Genomic DNA, 20929 nt, shown 5'->3' with positions numbered 1-20929 from the left:
TTTGTGGAATGCGGGCCTCTCACTGTTGTGGCCTCTCCCGTTGCGGAGCACAGGCTCCGGAAGCGCAGGCTCATCAGCCATGGCTCACGGGCCCAACCGCTCCGCGGCATGTGGGATCTTCCTGGACCGGGGCACGAACCCGCGTCCCCTGCATCGGCAGGCAGACTCCCAACCACTGCGCCACCAGGGAAGCCCTGGTTATTGTTTTATATCACTAAGTTTTGGGTGGTTACTTTCATAGCAATAGTAACTGGGTCAAAAAAACAAAACAAAACACAAGCTTAATCAGGCAATGAAAGAGGATTCAATTCCAGAAAGCTTGGTATCAAAAAGCACTCTTTTAATGACTTTTGTATCCATACAAACACCTGTGGTAGCTGACATAGGAAGTTCAGAAAAGAAAGTGATTAGAGATGGATTTGGAGAGAAAACAAGAATCTATCAAGTTATAGATTTCCTTATAAACCACGTTAATGAGTCTGGAGCAATAGGGAAGCCATTGAGAAATTTTAAAGTAGTAGAATATTGTACTCAGCTTTGTGTTTTAAAAGGATCACTCTAATGTTTATGTGGAAGATCTTCAAGGGAACCAGATTTGTGGCATTTAGGAGCCTGTTAAAGCAATTCAAGCAAGAAATAAGCCAACAGCAGTGGCAGAACAGATGAGGGGGAAGGGGGATAAAATGAAGAAACAGTAGCTAGACTGAGGACAATTGTTGAACGTTATTCTCTAATTCCACAAAATATTCTATAATCATTCTACTACCAAACCTGGAGGTGGAGAGAAACTGAAAGACAGGTAAAATGATTAGGAAATACTTCTAGAGATGCACTGTACTGAATGATCAGGGCCACAATTGCCCCATAAACTGAAAAGTATAGATGCTTTCATTTTCCTTCCCTCCCCTTGCAGATGGTGGAGGAGGAACAAAGCATGATGGGAAGGTTAGTTATAGACAATCACTTTGAGAAAATGTAACTATATTGTCAATAATGAGAGCCAGGTTCCTCACTGTCAAAGGAAGTGAAAGAAAAGAGAAAGCTAGAAATAATCCTGAGATTATGAACTGGAATTGGAAATATTAGAGTGAACTTGTAGTTTTAGATAATAGATGATAAATATAGATTTGTGTATATAAATATATATACATACATATATATGCATCTGTATGTATATACATATAGAAGTTCAGCTCTGTTTTCCAAGAGAGTCTAGAAGCAATGACACTCTAGTAGCAATGAGCAGTCTGAGAGCAGATTTTGGTTTCCAATAACATTTTCCACTAAAAGGAACCAGGACTCCTTAGATAAACAATTGATTCCAGCACTTGGGTGGGGAAGATACAATATGGACTTGGATTATCTTTTTGTCATAGAATGTTAGGAAGTGTTCAAAGAATGATATAAAGATTGTCAAAAAGACTTGGGAGCAAGTTTACAAAGGTTCCAACTGGACAATTCTGGAAAACTGAGCATCAGAGTAATGATAGTAACAGATCACAATCCATTGAATAACATAGGAATCCATAAATCTACACTGATATGAAAAATAACTATCAAATGAAGAAATAAATGAAGGAGAAGGGAAAAAATCGATCCAACTCTAGAATGCCAACTGATAAATAGTGGAAATAGAAAATCGCCATTTGACAGTCATATAATAGTCATTAATTCAGGCAGGAATTAGGAACAGATGCTAAGGCTGGTGAGTGGAGGCTTAATGAGTCTGAAGCCTTTGGCATAGCCTTGAACTATCTCAACATAAAATCTTTATCCATTAAAAAAAAGGGGAAATGGTGATTTTAAGGTGGAGAAAGCTGGCAACTTGACCGAGTGCTCAAGGTTGGCATCACCAGGAGTGGGATAGATGCCCATCCTGAGCTTCCATTGTGCGGTCAACTTGGGAAGAGCACAGCATCATTTCTGAGGTCTTCCTGCCGGGAAGGGATGATCTGAGTCTGGTCATAAGAAAACCTCATAAAGGCCCAGGTTGAGGGACATCCTGTCAAATGAAATGTCTGTACTCTTCAATCTGTCAAGGTCATGAATCACAGGGAAAGGCTAAGGAAATGCTCCAGATTAAAGAAAAGTAAAGAGTGGTCAAAATTACCACAATGCATGATTCTGGTTCATAAAGGGAAAAGACTGCAAAAGCTGTCAAAATTTGAATGGGGTCTGTGGATTGAAAGGCAGCATTGTATCAATTTCCTAATTTGGAGGATTATTTGGGATTAAGAGGGGAGTATCTTTGTTTTTGAGAAATGTACACTGGAGTTTTAAGCATCGTGTCTACATGAGATATGGAAGTTTTTTGAACTGTTCATGCAACTTTTCTATAAGTTTGAAATACTCATTTTTTTAGAAAATCTTAAAGAAAAGTTTTTAAAAAACTGAGGGGGGGAGGAATTTGCAACACAGATGGAAAAAATAAAGTATAAGTGCTCAGAGGTTCCTTCATAACAGGAGCTAAAATAAAAGGGTTTTAATTCATTATTTTAAAAAATTAAGTACCATTCCATATGAAAATTATCAAGTACAGATGATAAAATGCTTAGTAGTTTTGATTCACAAATATCACTGGCATTTGAATAAGTAAAAAAAAGAGTAAGGTTATGCTTTTCAAGCTGTCTTTCTGAGAATTTCTGGAAGGTGATTCAACTGTTCTATAAATACTGAGCTCAGATTTCATTATAAAAATATGCTTTCAAATAAATTTTAAAATAAATAAAATACAATAAAAATACATTCAATAACATAAGAATTATAATTTAAAAAGAAAATCTATACACTGAAATACATTCTATACCAAATAAGAAACCATCAGTATGTTCACTTGACCCACTTTCTCTTGCCACCTCTATGTAGATATTTGAATTTACTACAAATGTGTCATTTATTAATAATTAATAAATGTGCCTGAATTCTTTCTTTTAACTCTGGAAAGATTCTGGCTGTATAGCTAAAAGTGTAAATTTAGATACTAATCCCTAACAGTATGAACTATAACTTTTCTTGAGTCAATTTTATTTTTCAAATAAAGAAAAAAATTGGATGGTAAAACTGACATAAACCTACCACAGTCTTTCCTAACTTTTTTTTTTAATCTTTCCTGTTCATTTTGAATACCAATGTTCATAGGAAGAGTCTCTTAACATGACTGACTATAATAAGCAAGTCGTACAAATTGACCTTACAGTTGAGCATATTACTAGGATACTGTTTTCATCTATTTTAAATGCTAATTTTTTTCCAACAGATGTCTAAGGAAGAGAGTTCTGCTTTCTTTAAAAAAAAAAAGTTGAAAACAACAGTGTAAGATATTGTTTTAAAATATGTTGTGGGACAAGATACATTTCCTCTTTCATTTTGTTAGGTGATTGATAACAAAATATAAGGTCAGGTCATCCTGGAAAAGTGGGCTCCTATCTTTTAAATGGCATATTTTGCCTGATGATCTGGAAAAGGGTGGAGTTAATGACTGATAATGAAACACAACTGTATGTCATTTGATGTCTTTAAGTCCTTTGTAATACAAAAACCTACATTGTTTGTATCAAAGTCAACTGATTAGCTGTAAATAGAGTCTTTCAACATCTGAGAATCATGTGCTCAATTAATTGGTTTCTCCAACACCTGAAGATATAATCTAGCAAAAGAAAACAGTAAAGACCAAGAAAAAGTATTTTGTCAGGGATTTGGACCCACAAAGCCCTCCCAGAGCTTTAGAGCATTGGTTTTCTACCAGGGCAATTTTGCATCCTGCCCCTTCCCGATATTTGACAATGTCAAAGACACTTTATTGTCGGCACACGGGGGATGCTATTGGTATCTAGCAGGTAGAGGCCAAGAATGCTGCTAAACACCTTACAATGCACAGGGCATCCCCTCCCCAACCCCCAGCAAAGAACTATCCAGCTCAAAATAGCAACAGTGCTGAGGTAGAGATATCCTGACCTATAGCAAATATTACTCTCTTACACAAGAGTCAAGGGTAAATTTTTAGACTGTTCTAGATTCACACCTGAGCTTCTAAATGCCTTTTCTTCACTCTTCCCTGTTTCTTTATTTTCTTTTTTTTTTTGGTCACACCACACGGCATGTGGGATCTTAGTTCCCCGACTAGGGATTGAACCCATGCCCCCTGCAGTGAAAGTGCAGGGTCTTCACCACTGGACCGCCAGGGAAGTCCCTTCCCTGTTTCTTCATAGCTCTCCAGTGATGGATTGATCTTTCAACTTCACTTCCTGGTTAATTCAGAAATGGGATTTATTATACTATTGTTGCTGGAAGGGGGACCCCTTCCAGGGCCTGAGAGTGAGCTCTTGTCTAACACTTGGAAATGAGTTGTCTGAGCAGACACACATACTGACAAAGCAAAAGACTTTATTGGGACAGGGTGCTAGAGTGGAGAGCAGCTGGGTAAGGGAACCCAGGAGAAATGCTCTGCCGTGTGGCTTGCAGTCTCAGGTTTTATGGAGATGGGGTTAGCTTTCTGGGTTGTCTCTGGCCAATCATCTTGTTTATGACCACATTTGGTCTGACTCAGGGTCCTTCCTGGTGGCGGGAGCATCTCTCAGCCAAGATGGATTCCAGCATGAGGGTTTCTGGGAGGTTGGCAGGAAATATTATGGGCTGGCATCTCCTCCCTCTTTTTGGCCCCTCCCAAATTATCCTGGCAGCACTGTGTTCCTTATTGAGACCTCCTGTTGTGAAACAACTCATGCAAGCAGTTCTTATATTGCCTGGCCAAGGTGGGCAGTTTTGGTCAATGGTTCCCTAACAACTCCCCGCTGAGAGACTTCACACTCAAGACACTTCCCAGGAATTGGGGCAGAGGTCTTTTTCTTCTGTAACTACTTCCAGTAGGAGTGGGTGCTGTCCTATCTAGTAGAGTAAAAGTCTCTCTCCACCTGATCTAAATGGATGTATTCTGTATCTAAACCAGCTTCCACCCACATAGAAACAACATCTTAGTCTGAAACTGTTGGACCCTGTCAGACATAAACTTTGTAAGCAGCTGAAACAGGCAGTGGCCAAACAGGATACCTAACAGGATGGCCACCTCCAGATCCAGGGAAGGGAGAGAATGCAGAAACAAGGGAAGAGCAGTCAAAGGCAAAATTTGGGGTGAGGACTGCAAGGTGTGTGACTTTCTTCTGATTGGTTGGTGGTGAGGTAACAGGATAGTGCTCCAGGTATCTTGGGCTCAGCCAGAAGTTACCATCCTCCATGGCTGTGGGGGGGCCTTAGCTCCACGGAAGAGCTCAAAGATATTGTCATGTATGTTCCTTGAGGAGGAACCAGGACCCTGCTCCAAGTCTGCACTATTGTTTATTGACTGCTCGTCCCTTGTTTCTGCATTCTCTCCCTTCCCTGATTAGCAACTCTTTGAATCTGCCCTTTAGAACTCAGGGAAGGTCAAGGAGGCTAAAAGAAGCCAATTTCCTACAAACAAGAAATAGGGTGCACAGAAAGGATTTGTACCCAGGAGTCCCACAGGGTCCTGCTTTGGTTTCAATTATACCTCATTAGGTGGAGTGGTTGGCTTACTGGTGTCCAGATCCTATGGCAGAAGTATTTAAGAATCCCGAATAGAAAAGTTAAGGTCATCAACCTGTATTTAATTTTGTGGAAAAAAGTGTGTAAGTAACTTAAATTTTAAAAAATATAAAATTATAGAAAGATTATCAATGCTGTGCAAAATCAATGCTTTATTAAAGGACTCCGCTTACACTATTAAAAATACTTCAGTATAATTAAGTTTTTTTGTTTTTTTTGGGTTTTTTTTTGCAGTACGCAGGCCTCTCACTGTTGTGGCGTCTCCCGTTGCGGAGCACAGGCTCCGGACGCAGAGGCCCAGCGGCCGTGGCTCACAGGCCCAGCCGCTCCGGGGCGTGTAGGATCCTCCTGGACCGGGGCAAGAACCCACGTCCCCTGCATCGGCAGGCGGACTCTCAACCACTGCGCCACCAGGGAAGCCCTAATTAAGATTTTTTTGATGTCATACAGACCCAGGTTTGAATTCCAGCTCTCCAACTTAGTAATTACGTTGGATAAATTATTTAGCTACCATTTCCTCATCTGTAAAATGAAGATAATAGTGACTTTTTCCTAAGGTTTTGGTAAAAGTACAGGTATATATGAAAAGTATTTAGCATAATGATTAGTATGTAGTAAATGCACAAAAGTGATATATCATTAACTGATATTATTAAAGAGAAGTGCAAATATTCTTGTGCATCTTTTTGAAAAAAAATTTAATTTTGGTAGAAACCAAGACAGCATATTTGTCTCTTGAAGAGATTACTGTTGACCTTGAGCAAGTTATGTAATCTCTCTAACCCGTGGTTATCTTATGTTTAAAATGGGAAAGTAGTACTAGAATGTTGTGAGAATTAAATAAGTTATGAAAGAAATTCTAGCATAATGCCTGCCCCAAACACAGTTTGCTTTAAAATCATTGTGAATGCAATTTATCACACTTAGTGAAACATTATTTACATTTAACTCTTTGAGGTATAAATATTTACCCATTTTTTGTAAAACATGAATAGATGAATGTTACTTAGAGTTGTCCTTGTTTTTCTAAGGGAAGAGTAGAGCAGAAGAATAGGCCTGTGATTTGAGAAGTGCTGGAGGATGGCTCTGAGTAGAGTGATCCAGAGCTTAATCTACTTTCCCTGATGAGGTCATCTGTACAATAAAGAAAGCATCTGCTTGTTTGTAAAGTGATCAGATTGAAAGTACCAGGCATTGTTTGTTGAAATATTTCTTTTCACTTGTAGATCTCCAATCTCTGCCTTTATATGCAGCCTGACAAGTGAAGTGGAATGCCAACAGCCTTCTCTCAACAAACTAAGAGGCGGTAGAGCAGAGAAGAAAAGGAATGTAGTTAAGAGAAAGGGTCCAGGACTTCGCACACTTAGGAAAAAACAAACAACCTTTAGCCTTAGCAGAGGCACGACAAGCCTGAGGGCTTCTCACAGCGAGAAACTGGGATCTACCCCAGGCTGGATCCAATTAATATAACAAATTAATCCTGATCGGTTCACTCATCTTACCTAGAAACATACAGAAGTCAATTGCTTAGAGGGCTTACCTAGCTAATTGTTCACAGGTCATTAAATAATTATCCAAGAGTAGCAAGTACATCAAAACCACCTCTAATGTGTGTAAATGTGCAATAATTTTTAAAAAACAGTAACCAGCAAGATTGTTAGATATATTACCTATACTTCCTTAGTTAATTGCCACTGCTTCCCACAGACTATTCCCCCAACCTGCTACTGGCACTAAGAAACAGCTAGCTGTCTCTTTCACCTACGAAATTCTCATAACCGTTGCTTCCCTTTACCCAGGTCTATTCTTTTGGCCTTTGCTCTCCCTTTCCCTACTGTAAGCAAGCGAAGAGATTCAGTAGAGCACAGAGCACTGAAAAGAATCCACGAATACTGTGTGACCTTAAACACATCACAAAATTCTCATCTGAAAAATGAGTATAATTCCTACCTCATAAGGTTTGAGAACTAAGCGAGTTAATTCATGTAAAGTGTTTAGAATAGCACACGATAGGTGCTGTTTCAATTGGGGGATCACATGTCCCAGTTTGCCTGGGCTGGTCCAATTTATGATTATTGTCTCAGCTTCCCAATTAGTTTGGCATTTGTCATTCTCAGGGGGTCCTGGTTTGGATGACAATTCATGTGTTCAACCTGTGTGGAAGTGGTAAAGCTGCTATTATTATTGTTATTAGTAAACTGTAAACTTTTTTTAGTAGTTTAGTGAAGTCGATTACAAATGCATATATATGTTGAGATATTAATGTGTTGAGATATTCTAGAATCATTATTATAAATGATTATAATAAAAAGTATGATAAAAATAAAATAAAATGAGTATAATAAAAAGAACTAATTCTTACACACTTACTTGCTGTATGATTTGATGGAAGTTACCTCACCTTTCACAAACTCAAATCCTCTTCAGTAAAGCCAGATAATAATAGTCTCTGAATGGTTTTAAGAATCCAGTGACATAATATATATGAAAATACTTTGTCAATTATAGTACTTGATATAAATGAAACATAATTCTTGGACTAAAAGTTGACGTAAAGTATCACGTTTCCATAAATGCCATATTTAGAAGCTGGCTTAATATTTCCTCAAGCCTTCTATGTACCTAGTAGTACAGATATACTACTGGATTTATAATATTGGTTTAAAAAAAAACCAAGAAGAAATCAGATGACCTGTTTGCTCAACCATGCACTAGTAACTCTAGAACTTAGTTCTTCCTACTTCTTGACTTGCTTTGGGCACTTGAAGAGGCACAATAGAATCAGTAGTTAAGTGCACGGTTTCAAGTCTTTGGTTTGCCATTAATGAGCTGAATAGGATTAAGCAAATTCCTTAATGAATCTAGGTCTCAGTGGGGGTAACATTATTACCGATTTTAACAAAATTATGAGAGATAAGTAAGATCATGATTATAGAAGTCTTAGCACGGTGACCTTGCTGTGCCTGATACATGGTAAATCTGAATAAATGTTAGCTATTGTATGTAATTTTTTTTCTTTTTTTAATTTAATTGTTATTTTATACTGGAGTTTAGTTGATTTACAATATTGTGTTAGTTTCAGGTGTGCATCAAAGTGATTCAGTTTATTGTATGTAATTTTAGCATACTACTGCATGTAAGTAGTTCTTAGCAAAGCACTGAGGTCAGTTCAATCTCTCTATTATAGATTGCATTTTATCATTGTGGAGTGGGAAGTGGTCAACAAGCAGATGACTTAGTTCCTGACCCTAAGAAAATTCTAAATTGTATCTTAAAGTTGGCAGGAGGGCAGCTGTTAACTGAGGTCAACAAACGTTTATTAAATAATTGCTATATGCAAAACACTCTGTTAGGAACAGTGGAATACAAGAAAATGAGTGAAAGGTCAACGAAAATTATAATACTGAGGTCTCATGGAGACAGGCCCGTGAATGGTGACCGTTTGGATTGGCCCTGAAGGTTGGGACAGGCAGGGGGGAAGGCAAAAACAGTCTAGGCGGGGTTGAGGAAAGAAATAAGGATTTATTTCCACACATTCAGCTGACTGTTGGAGTAAGAGTGCATACATGAGCTATGGGTGTGAAACTTAAAAACAAGACAATAGATTTTTAAAGTCTCTGTATCAACCCTCCTCACGATAATCTAAAAAACAGTAACTATTCACTCACTAAATTTACTGTATCATGTTTAGCTGTACTGGGTGTTTTAGAGGTCAAAGGCATTTGGACCATACTGAACCTTTGAAAACCATTTCAAGTAGGATGACCCAGCTTTTTATATTATGTTTTATTTATATAAGCCCATATTATAATCATGATACCTAATTGCCCTTTGCTCTTACAGTGACAGAACAGAGGATGTCTTGGAGTGTCTTCCAGCTTTAAGACTTGGGCTCTCCACTTTTCAGAATGTCAGAGATCTTTGGGGAGTAACGAACAAAAGAAGGTTGCAGGTGTAGAAAATAGAGGTATAGGAAGGTGAAAAACTAGCGTTCATTATCTTCCGGTTTACACGGGTTGAAACCTGCTGAGCAAATAATATTTACTCTAAAAGGCACTTTGGAATAGAGAGAACTAGAGCAACGTCAGTCGTACTACTGCTTCTTCCAGCAACTCTGTAATGTGTAGGAATACAGTTGGCCCCCGATCTTGGAGTTCCATATCCACGGATTCTGCATTTGGTTGAATCTGGGAATTCTGAATCTGCGGATGCAGAATTGGAGGATCCACAGGGCCAACTGCATTACACCATTTTAGTTAAGGGACTTGAGCATCTGTGGATTTTGGTATCCGCGGGAGGTCATGAAACGAATCCCCCCTACCCCGCACATACCTATATACACACTACAGTCTGTGACCCTTTTCTCTCAGTTTCAGTGGGCTGCACATTCAAATGTGGTGCGTACTGACTGCCATCGTCTTTTCTTCCACTCTATTATGTTTCCCTTTACTCAAAGGGAAAGCTAGAGACATCCCTCCCTGACTAAATGGCCTGTATATCCAGCAAAACATATAACTACTGTAAGGAGAGAATAAAGATCCCAGTGTGTCTCTATTTCTGTATTTACTTTTTTTCTAAAATCTGAACTATACACTCTGTGAGCATAGACATTCCAACATCAGAGTTAGGTTCTTTAATTCTGTACCACTCTATTACCTCCCCCAAGGAATTCAAATTTAACGTAGTTTGCAGCTTAAAAGTGGCATAAAATAAAATTCCAGAAAATGTCATGGCAACACATCAGACATTTAATGTCAGGTCCCCTTATGTTCATTGTGTTGCAAAAGGCAACCACCAATCATGCAATTTGGGAATGATATTTTACTCCGTAATTAAAAACCAGGTTCCTTGTATTTGGTATTTGTAGAGCATACGTGCAAGGCAATTGCTCCTTGGGAAGGAAAGATGGTATGCTTGAACTCTGAAAGAACTCTGTCTGCAATGCTGTTGTAAATAAGCTGTTCTCCTTTGTTAGCATCCCGCACCTAACTTCACACTTAGAGGTGCTGTCGCAGAGTCACCAAAGAGTAGGCAAGCGTGAGCCCATCGTTCAAAACCTGGGGTAAATTTTGTTAGACAGTTTCTTTGTTCAATATGACAAATATTACCTTCGTTTAATTATAATACTGAGAACTTCATCTGATATGATCTCAGCCTTTGTTTTTCAATCCTAAACTGACATTATTGGACTCTTTGAATATAACTTGAATAACAATGTACCAATTGATCTGATGCTGAGAAAAAGAAGATATCTGAAACACTGCTGAAAATATACCACCTTGTTTATGGTCTCTTCCTTCTCCTTTAGCTGTAGAGCTCCAAAAATGAGAGGCGTACATTTTAATAAAATCTCTTCACTCGAAGTCCATTCATCTTGGTGAACTCCTGTAGGCTGATATTGTTGGCGTCCCTTATTCTGATACAATACAGCTTTCAATGTGCCTAAATAAATAAGAGTACTACAAACATTTAAGTATTGCTTCATGATTTCTTTTCAGCCAGTGGAATAAATGCCTTATCTTATGAAGTAAGGTCTGATAAATTAAGGTACAATCATCAATGGAGGCATCTTAGCAAAGGAAATACTTTAATTGGGGTATTAATAAAAACCTCAACTATGTAGAGACCAAATTTTTTTCCTATTACTAAATCTTTTCCTCTGTGACAAATCCTTTTGATATTTGAACTTTCTTTATATAAAGTTTAAATTTTTTATTTATTTATTTTTGGCTGCATTGGGTCTTTGTTGCTGTGCACGGGCTTTCTCCAGTTGTGGAGAGCGGGGGCTACCCTTCGTTGCGGTGCGCGGGCTTCTCATTGCGGTGGCTTCTCTTTTTGCGGAGCATGGGCTCTAGGCGCGCAGGCTTCAGTACTTGTGGCACGTGGGCTCAGTAGTTGTGGTGCATGGGCTTAGTTGCTCCGTGGCATGTGGGATCTTCCTGGACCGGGGCTCAAACCCATGTCCCGTGCATTGGCAGGTAGATTCCTAACCACTGAGCCACCAGGGAAGCCCTGAACAACTTTAAATGGAAATCACTCTTAAATATATTATACAATTTTCTACCACCTTAAACAGGGCATATTGATCACAATAAATTTTTTTTTCAAAATGACTCAGGGCCACTTTGAGCATCAATTATTATATCACACTATAATATAAAAATGACCTCAAGACCTAAAGAACTCTTTTTTCTTTTCTTTTTTCTGTTATTAAATGACTCCAGGCAACTGTTTTCAACTTACTGTAGCATTTTATCCTTTTTGGTTCCCTCCTAGCCACCGAGTTCTTTAATTTTCCTTCTGAGTCTGGTCATTGTGCATAGGAGGAGTAAAATGTCCCCTTCTTTTTATGACTTCTACTCTGCTTTGGACTTAGGAACTACATCAACAAAGTTGTTGGAACTATATACAAAGCGTGAGTACACAGACATCAGCTGAGGACTCAGGGACCTGTCTGTCAATAAAGCTCTGAGCTTTCGTGTGTGGACTTTGTAACATTTGTATTGTTTATTCAGAGGTCTTTATATAGCTCAAGTCCTAGACTATTATATTAGGTAGAAGAGCTGCTGGTTCACTGAGCTCTCCATCAAAAGGGTATCACTCTGCTAGAACTGACTCAAGCTTCATATAAGGCAGATAATTTATTATTGACTCCTAGGAAAGAGCTTTAACAAGATGTAGTCAGTTGTTTCTTAACTATAACAATATTTGAAGTAGTAAACAAAGTCAGGAAAAACCCCAAATGAGAGGTGATTTTTTAAAAATTCACTCTTGGTTGGTAATATACTAAATTCTAAACATGTGATTTAGTATAGGATGGAATTTAAAATAACAGGCCTACCTATTTTATAGCCTATCCATGGTGTTGCAGTAAGAGAAGTGTAAGATCCTACTTATTGTCCCACAGCACAGAGTCTAAATGTGACGTTTCAGCAAAACTATAGTATCGGGCTGGAATCTTATTCAAGTTTGTACAGTGTAATATTAAGAATCCAGCACTGTAAAAATACAATGCTAGATTTCAAATGGCTAACCACTAGGGGGGTAATTAAAATTGGGGGAGGAGGAGTGAAGAATGACTCTCACCTTATATTTTACATTTATATATAGTTTAATTTTTTAAAACAATATATGTGCGTGAATATATGTGTATATGTCATTGTTTTTAGTTAAAATTCTTTTGATTACAAATAAAAATCACAAAAACTCCCACTTAATTCCATTTCAAACAAATAAAATTTCACTTTACTCTGTGGAATGACTCAAATACAATCAGGATTTCTGCTGCTTATTTACTCCTTAAATTTATTCAGGTTGGGTGTTGTATTAGTTTGCTAGGGCTGCTGAACAAAGTACCACAAACTGGGTAACTCAAACAACAGGAATTTATTGTCTCCTGGTTCTGGAGGCTAGAAATCCAAAATCAAGGTGCTGGCAGGTTTGGCTCCTTCTGAGGGCTGTGAGGGAACGCTCTGTTACAGGTCTTTCTCCTTGGCTTGTCGATGGTCTTTTTCATGTTCACGTGGTGTTCCCCTTGTATGTGTGTCTGTCTTCAAACTTCCCCCTTTTGTAGGAACACCAGTTATATTGGATTAACGCCCACCCTAATGACCTTGAACTTGATTACCTCTGTAAAAACTCTATCTCCACATAAAGTCATATCCTGAGGCGCTAGTGGTTAGGACTTCAACAGACAAATTTTGGTGGCACTCAGTTCAACCTATACCGGGTGTCAAAAATCTATAGCCATCACAGGGCACTGGTCAATCAGACCATTTTCTGAAGCAGTATTGGGCCCACTCCCTCCCCAGCCACACTGCGACACCTCCTCTGTCCTTCCTCAGGTTCTGCTCTCAACTCCAGCAAAGGTGGAAGCAGCCACAGATCACCTCTGCCATCAAGCAAGTCTTGTGACAATTCCATTTTCATAGTCTTTTCATTCTCAGGGAAGTAATTCAAAGGGTAGCTGGAAAATATCTTTCTATAAAGACAGAAATTTTCCTGAAAGTTGAGAGTCCGGCCTACACACTTCCTACACAGACAAAATTGGCATTTATTTTTTTCCTTAGGGAAAACATTATTGCTTGAAAACTCATTTTAGTACTGGCACAACAGTACATTAAACCATGTTAAAACCAAAAAATATTCAATACATGCAGATACTGAGGCTGGGATTCTCATTTTACCTCATTCTGAGTGAATATTTTTATGACGAAAGCATATATCTTAGGGTAACATCCATTTATATGTTCCTGATTCCTATTTTCTTAAGTTCTTATTCTAAAAGATCCCAAATTTCCCACATTTCTTATTTTAAAAGAAATTTCAAAGATAACTGTCTTTATATAATCATAAAGAGGATCTTTAGCAATTAGCCATTGTAAACCTTCAACTCCCAGATCAGGAAACTGAACCCAAAGGGTACTGTTTGGTGATGTCAAGTTAATCACCAGTAGAAAAAGGTCTTCCTTAGATAGAAGATCCCCATGCTCTATGCATGCTTTCATAATATTTACAATAAGAAGGAGACCTTATAGAATCTTTACAAAAGTAATTAATTTGTGGGACAAAAATAATACTATAGCATATATACCTAAAATCCAGAATGTATTTGTTAGTTTTAAATAAGTCCTGGTGTAAGAGGAAGGTGGAGTTTACTGCCAATAAGTGCACGTTCGTATACTGAGCTTGTACATGAAAATATTATAGATTACCAAAGGACATATAGAACATAAAATATTGATATAGTCAATGTTAATACAGACCACATAAATCAACTTAAAGAGATAGCTCCTATTTTTTTTTTTTTTTTGCGGTACGTGGGCCTCTCACTGTTGTGGCCTCTCCCATTGCGGAGCACAGGCTCCGGACACGCAGGCTCAGTGGCCATGGCTCACGGGCCTAGCCGCTCCGCGGCATGTGGGATCCTCCCAGACCGGGGCACGAACCCGTGTCCCCTGCATCGGCAGGTGGACTCTCAACCACTGCTTCACCAAGGAAGCCCCAGTTCCTATTTTTAATTCAATGTTTTTATCAGCTTTCTATATAGACAGTATATTTTAAATGTTTTTTGAAAGTATCTACTCATTTTGACGTTCTGTTCTTCAATCTGTAAAACATATTCTTCTTCCTGTCAAACCTGTCATCCACACCAAATCTAGAATGGGATGCCTGGCTAAATTTCCTTTGTTATGGATATCACAAAACCAGGCAGATAATATTTTTCCAGACATTTGGGATCTTTCTTGTTGAGTGAATTAGCACTGATAATGGTAAAAACAAATAAACAAACAAAAAACAGCACATATAGTATATATAGTATATACATGATCATTTGATCATGACTACATTTATAATTAATTTGGGAGCAGTTAGTTTAAATTCCATGACACTCTTATTTTGAAACTTTTAATTTTTTCAGAATTTCAGGAAAGGGTTCTAGTAATTCCTAAATAGATTATGCTTTTAGCTGTTGAAACTCATTTCAGAAGTAGCAATACCTAGACCGAAACAAAATGGAACATTAAGTCAGTGATTTCCTGAAGTTAGAGGAACAAGATCTTCTAAATAATGAAAACCTCAGAGGGACTCAAATGAAATCCCTTTTTGTTTCAAACTTAGTGGTTGATAATTTTTCTAATATTTTTAAATAGATTCCATACTTTAATAAGCAGAGTAAAAATTGCTTTAATGATTTTTTATGATTGAAAATGTTACAGTGTGTTAGAGTCATCGATGACAATTACAATTAAATGGTTGTGCAGATTTGACGGGAAAGTACAACATACTGATGTTAACCTATGTTGACCCCAAGAAATACCCTGCAATTATTCTGTTGCCTTTTAAGGTCTTTGAAGTGAGTTGTTTTTTCTTGTTTGTATTTTAGAGCTACTCATAGACCCTTAGCAGAAGTATGGTGTAGTCACATTCTTTTCTCAGTTGGACCACCATGCATCCTGCCAATTTCTGTGATTTGTCTTTCTTCTTCTTATAGAGAAATCCTAAGAAAGCAAATGATGTTTCCTTACAATTTCACTTTACTGAATTCCAGTTAATTAAGTGTTTCTAAATCCAAATCAAGATAATATACACATAAAATAAAAGGTTTCTTTCTTGGTTCACCCAGTTGAATCCTACTGTACAATTACCTATACTTATTATTCAAGTCCTTTATATAAAAATTAGGATAGCTCATTCCCTTAAGTCCTGAATATTTCCCTCATGTTTTTCCTTTGGTTATTAATAGTTTAAAGAATAATTGTATTTTTTTCAGATATTAGAAATAATCTTTTATGTATTTTGACATCTAAGAAAGCCTAAGTTTATAGGAGGTCAAAAGAGTATTAAAGGAAAGAGTGCTTGAAATAAACAAGCTGTCAGAACAGTTTCATCCTGTAGAGATCTACAATCTAACCAGTTTTATTGCAATGGACTTTCATATACAGACATACATACATATATGCATATACATATGTACATACATATATACATGCCTCGATTTAATGGGATTAGTTCTGAGCACAGTCTAAAAAAACAATGATATTACTCAAACTGTGCCCATAAAACACTTCAGGATAGCAGTAGAGGAATCACCATGCTAAGTGAGAGGTTACTAGCATATTGTGACAGAGTACCCTGACTTACTGACAATACTACTTAGCTACAACTGGAAGAAAACGTCACTTAAAATATAAATATGTACAGTAAATGACCCCTGGTTTCATTCCCCTGACACAGAGAGGACAGACCTTGCCTTTATCGCTCCTGTTGATGGTAGGCTCCACTGACTGCAATTAGAGGATGCAGGGACCCTGATGGAAGAAATGCACACACTAGTCTGGTAGTGCTTGCAGAACGCAAGATGACTCCCAGGAGGGCAGGCACTGTGGCTCCACCAGCCACACGTTGGTAGTGCCAACCACCCCAGGGCCAGAAATGCGTTCTCAGGCTTTGTCCTGAGCTTGGTCATCAAGCAGAAAGGTTTCCATGCTCCTGCCATTCACTGTTTTCTCTCTAGTCCTGCTCCACTTGTGTTTGGCCTCACAGGTTTTCAAATACTAAAAGATTTCAATAATAAACATAGGGGCTTCCTTGGTGGTGCGGTGGTTAAGAATCCGCCTGCCAATGCAGGGGACACAGGTTCGAGCCCTGGTCTGGGAAGATCCCACATGCCACAGAGGAACAACTAAACCCATGCGCCGCAACTACTGAGCCTGTGCTCTAGAGCCCGCGAGCCACAACTACTGAAGCCCACGTGCCTAGAGCCTGTGCTCCGCAACAAGAGAAGCCACCACAATGAGATGCCCACGCACCGCAACAAAGAGTAGGCCCCATTCGCTGCAACTGGAGAAAGCCCACGCACAGGAATGAAGACCCAACATAGCCAAAAATAAATAAATAAAATATTTTAAAAATAAATAAAATGATAAATGTATTTCAAATACAAAAAGATTTCAGTCCTCTCCCAAATGAAATATTACTCAATGTCATAAACAGTCTTGATGAAAATTCTCAGCCACAGAAAATTCAGAGTTTAATTGAGGCCTTGGAAGGGTTAACATTTTCCAAAAAGCTTTTTTCCCCAGTAGGGTAAAATAATATCTTCTCCGCTTAGTTTCAAAGAAACATTATTTGAGGCAGGCTCAAACATTACTTTTGTTACTTATATTCATGACTTTTCACTGGCCCAACTTTTCATTTCAAACATGTGCCGAGAACACCGTGATATGCTCTCTGGTGAGGTATTTGGCATATTCTGCGACTTTGCTCAATCGGATTCTTCTGCCTCTGTGTTCCCCAAACCCATCCCTGTCTGCTAGCCATAACATTACTTGCCACATCAAATCTTCTCTTAGAGCTATCTGTTTACATATTATTCTCCCCTACAAGATTGACAACTCCTTAAGATAGAAACACTCTTTCTTATCCTTGTACCTTCTAAGTCTTATACTCAGTAGACTCACAATGAACCAGAAGACCTCTTTCAAACTTGTACATTTTGTTATGTGACATCTTGCCCTGCTTATCTTCAGGGATACTGTGGAGATCATGTGAGATACAGATGTGAAAGTATTTTGAAAATGGGAAGAAAACCTCAATCCAAAAGCAAGACACAATATTAATCTATAGCTAATAAACACTGCAAGCTGCTTTCTTTGAACAGTGTTTAATTTTTAAGGATGATTTCTTAAGTCAGTTATTATAGCTCTGTATTGATGTCTTAAATATATTAATCAATATGGAAAACAGCATGAACGTTTCTAAAAACCTTTCTAAAAAACTGTATGTGTCATGGAAGAAAGACACAGAATTGATGTAGAATATTGCTTGCTGGCTCATGTTATGTGACTCTTAATAAGCAAAATTAGTCAACTAGTAGCATGTTAGGTTGGTGATAGTATGGAGAAACCAGCTGTGATGGTTAATTTTATGTGTCAACTTGACTAGCCACAGGCTGCCCAGATTAAACATTATTTCTGGGTATGTCTCTGAGGGTAGTTTCTAGATGAGAGTAGGATTTCAATCAGCAGACTTAGTAAAGTAGATCACCCTCCCCAATGTGGGTGGGCATCATCCAATCCATTGAGGGCCAAAGGCAGTGGAAGGAGGAATTCACCCCTTCTTTCTGCCTTACTGATTGAGCTGGAACACCTCATCTCATCTTCTCCGGCTCTCAGACTGGGATTTACACCATCTGCTCCCCTGGTTCTCAAGCCTTTAGACTCAGCCTAAATTACACCACTGGCTTTCCTGGATCTCCTGCTCACAGACAGTAGATCACGGGGCTTCTCCGCCTCCATAATTATGTGAGCCAATTCCTCATAATATTATAAAACCTTCTCTCTTCCTCTCTCTCCCCCTCTATCCCTCTCTCTCTCCCTCCCAGTTTTTCAATCAACACTAAGCTAGGTGTGGCTATGAAGGGATTTTACAAATGTAATTAAAGTCCCAAGTCAGTTGACTTCAAACTAATACAAAGAGAGATTACCCTTAGGGGACCTGGCTTCAACAGTTGGAAGACCTTTAAAAGAAAGCTTAGGACTTCCCTGAGCTAAAAGACTTCAAAACAGCAGCTGGATGCGCAATTCCTCTCCCTTTCCCCTAGGTCTTCCTTCCAGAGTGCTTGCTGCCTAAGGACAAGCTTCATGAAGCCTGTGCTCGCAGGGCTTCAACCTGCTCATGACCTTTCCTTCTTGCCTGCCTTTTGCACAGCAAAGGAAACCATAAACAAGACCAAAAGACAACCCTCAGAATGGGAGAAAATATTTGCAAATGAAGCAACTGACAAAGGATTAATCTCCAAAATTTATAAGCAGCTCATGCAGCTCAATAACAAAAAAACAAACAACCCAATCCAAAAATGGGCAGAAGACCTAAACAGACATTTCTCGAAAGAAGATATACAGACTGCCAACAAACACATGAAAGAATGCTCATTGGTTCTCCCTATTCCTGTTCATCTTCCGCAGAAATTGCAAACTGTGCCAAACAGGAGGTTAAAGGCACTGACTCTCCAAGTGGGGAGAGTGTTAGTAAAGCGTCTGGAATGGCGAACCCGAGTACCAGGGGACGAAAACGGAAATCCATCTCTAATCCTAGACATACTGCTAGAATTTTACCAGCCTCCTTTGCAGTTAGGTATGACTATACGGAATTATTTCCAAGGGAATGTTATTTGTAGTGAAGTCAAATTCAGGCACATTGAAATCTAAAACATGGCTCCTCCATCCCTTTCCCCTTCCACCAGCTGCATGCAAATAATTATGTGTTCCTAGGGGATGACACAGTCACAAAATATAAGGATATTTAGTTTCCAAATCACCACATGAAGGAAAGCCATATCTGATATATAGGAGGTTCCTCTGATTTTGTGGTTTTGACTTCAGGCTTGCTTAGTGACCCCCATGAGAGCATACGTAGGTCAATTCTTTGTAAATAATACACACGCACACACATGCGTGTGCACACACACCTCATATATATATTCCCTTCTGGTTCTGTTTCTCTGGGTCAACACTGACTGATGTAGCAAATGTTAGTGAACATTTGTCAAATGAAAAAAAAATAGAAAAACTGGAAGAATATTCTACGACGTATCTATTGTGTAATGAATCATGCCAAAACTTAAGGGCTAAAAACAACAATCAATTATTATCTCTCATGGTTTTTATAAGTCAGAAATTTGGGAGGGGTGGAGTTTGCAGTTCTTGCTGATGTTCTCTCATGAGGTTGCAAGCAGATGATAGCCAGGACTGTAGTCATCTGAAGGTCTGACCAGGGCTGGAGGATCGACTTCCAAGGTGGCTCACTCATGTGGCTAGCAAGGTGATGTTGACTGTTGGTGGGAGGGCTCAGTTCCTCTCCCCATAGGCCTCTCCAGGGTTGCCTGAGTATCTCCAAACATGGTGGCTGGACTCCCAAGAGAGCAAAAGAGCAGCTGTGATTTCTTTAATGATTTACTCTCAGAATTCTCCCATAGCCACTTTCAAGTGATTTTAATGCTCACATGGATCAGCCTGATTCCACAGGCAAGGAGACGACACGAGGGAGGTGAGGATTGTTTGCATGCCATCCTGGAGGCCAGTCATGAATACATAGCAAAATAGTAACATCAGATATCTCTGGACATTGGGATAAAGTGTATGCTTTTCTTCTTTGTGCTTTTCTGTCTTTCCTAAAATCTCTACACTGAACATATATTTTTTAAATTTATTTTTATTTTTTTGGGCAGGCCACAAGGCTTGTGGGATCTTAGTTTCCCGACCAGGGATCAAACCCGTGCCCCCTGAAGTGGAAGCATGGAGTCCTAACCATTGGACCGTCAGGGAATTCCCATACATATATTATTTTTAAATCAGAGAAAAATATGTGCTTTTATCTATCTTATATAGAGGATTCACCTGGTTGTGTTTTAGAAAAGAAAATTAATGCATTGTAATAAAGTTTCAAAGATAAACTCATGTTTTAAGGGACAGAGTATTTTTAACAATAATATCATCTATACTCACATGATCAGATGACAATATAATTAAGAAAATATTTGGGTAGTGGATCTGGGAAATGGAGAGGGCAACATTTATTTAGAAGCTAGACACTGATTTTCAAGTCTACAAAGATGTTAAAAATAATCACCAGTTACAATAAGCCACATGAAAATTTCTTTTAGTTTCAGGACTTCCATTGCTTTATCTTGAATCAATTTCTTAAGTTTGAGCTCATTTTTGAAATTGTTTGTTATGGACTGATTTGTGTACCCCCCCAAAATTAAATAGGTTGAAGCTCTAACCCTGATGTTACTGCATTTGAAGAGAGGGCCTTTAAGGAGGTAATTAAGGTTAAATGAGGTCATATGAGTGGGGTCCTAATCCAA

The 20929-nt window shown here is 38.5% G+C and overlaps 1 long non-coding RNA gene across 1 annotated transcript in view; it reads right to left on the bottom strand.

Moving 5' to 3' along the window:
- LOC112407391 (uncharacterized) overlaps window positions 1-20929 on the bottom strand; it is a 442104-nt gene that overhangs the window by 363950 nt on the left and 57225 nt on the right. The gene's annotated exons all lie outside the window — the stretch shown is intronic.

This window comes from Neophocaena asiaeorientalis, unplaced genomic scaffold (assembly GCF_003031525.2).
Source record: "Neophocaena asiaeorientalis asiaeorientalis breed wild unplaced genomic scaffold, Neophocaena_asiaeorientalis_V1.1 scaffold125, whole genome shotgun sequence".
Taxonomy (NCBI): Eukaryota; Metazoa; Chordata; class Mammalia; order Artiodactyla; family Phocoenidae; genus Neophocaena; species Neophocaena asiaeorientalis.
Note: the sequence above shows the minus strand (reverse complement) of the source record. Positions and strands in the feature narration are given on the sequence as shown.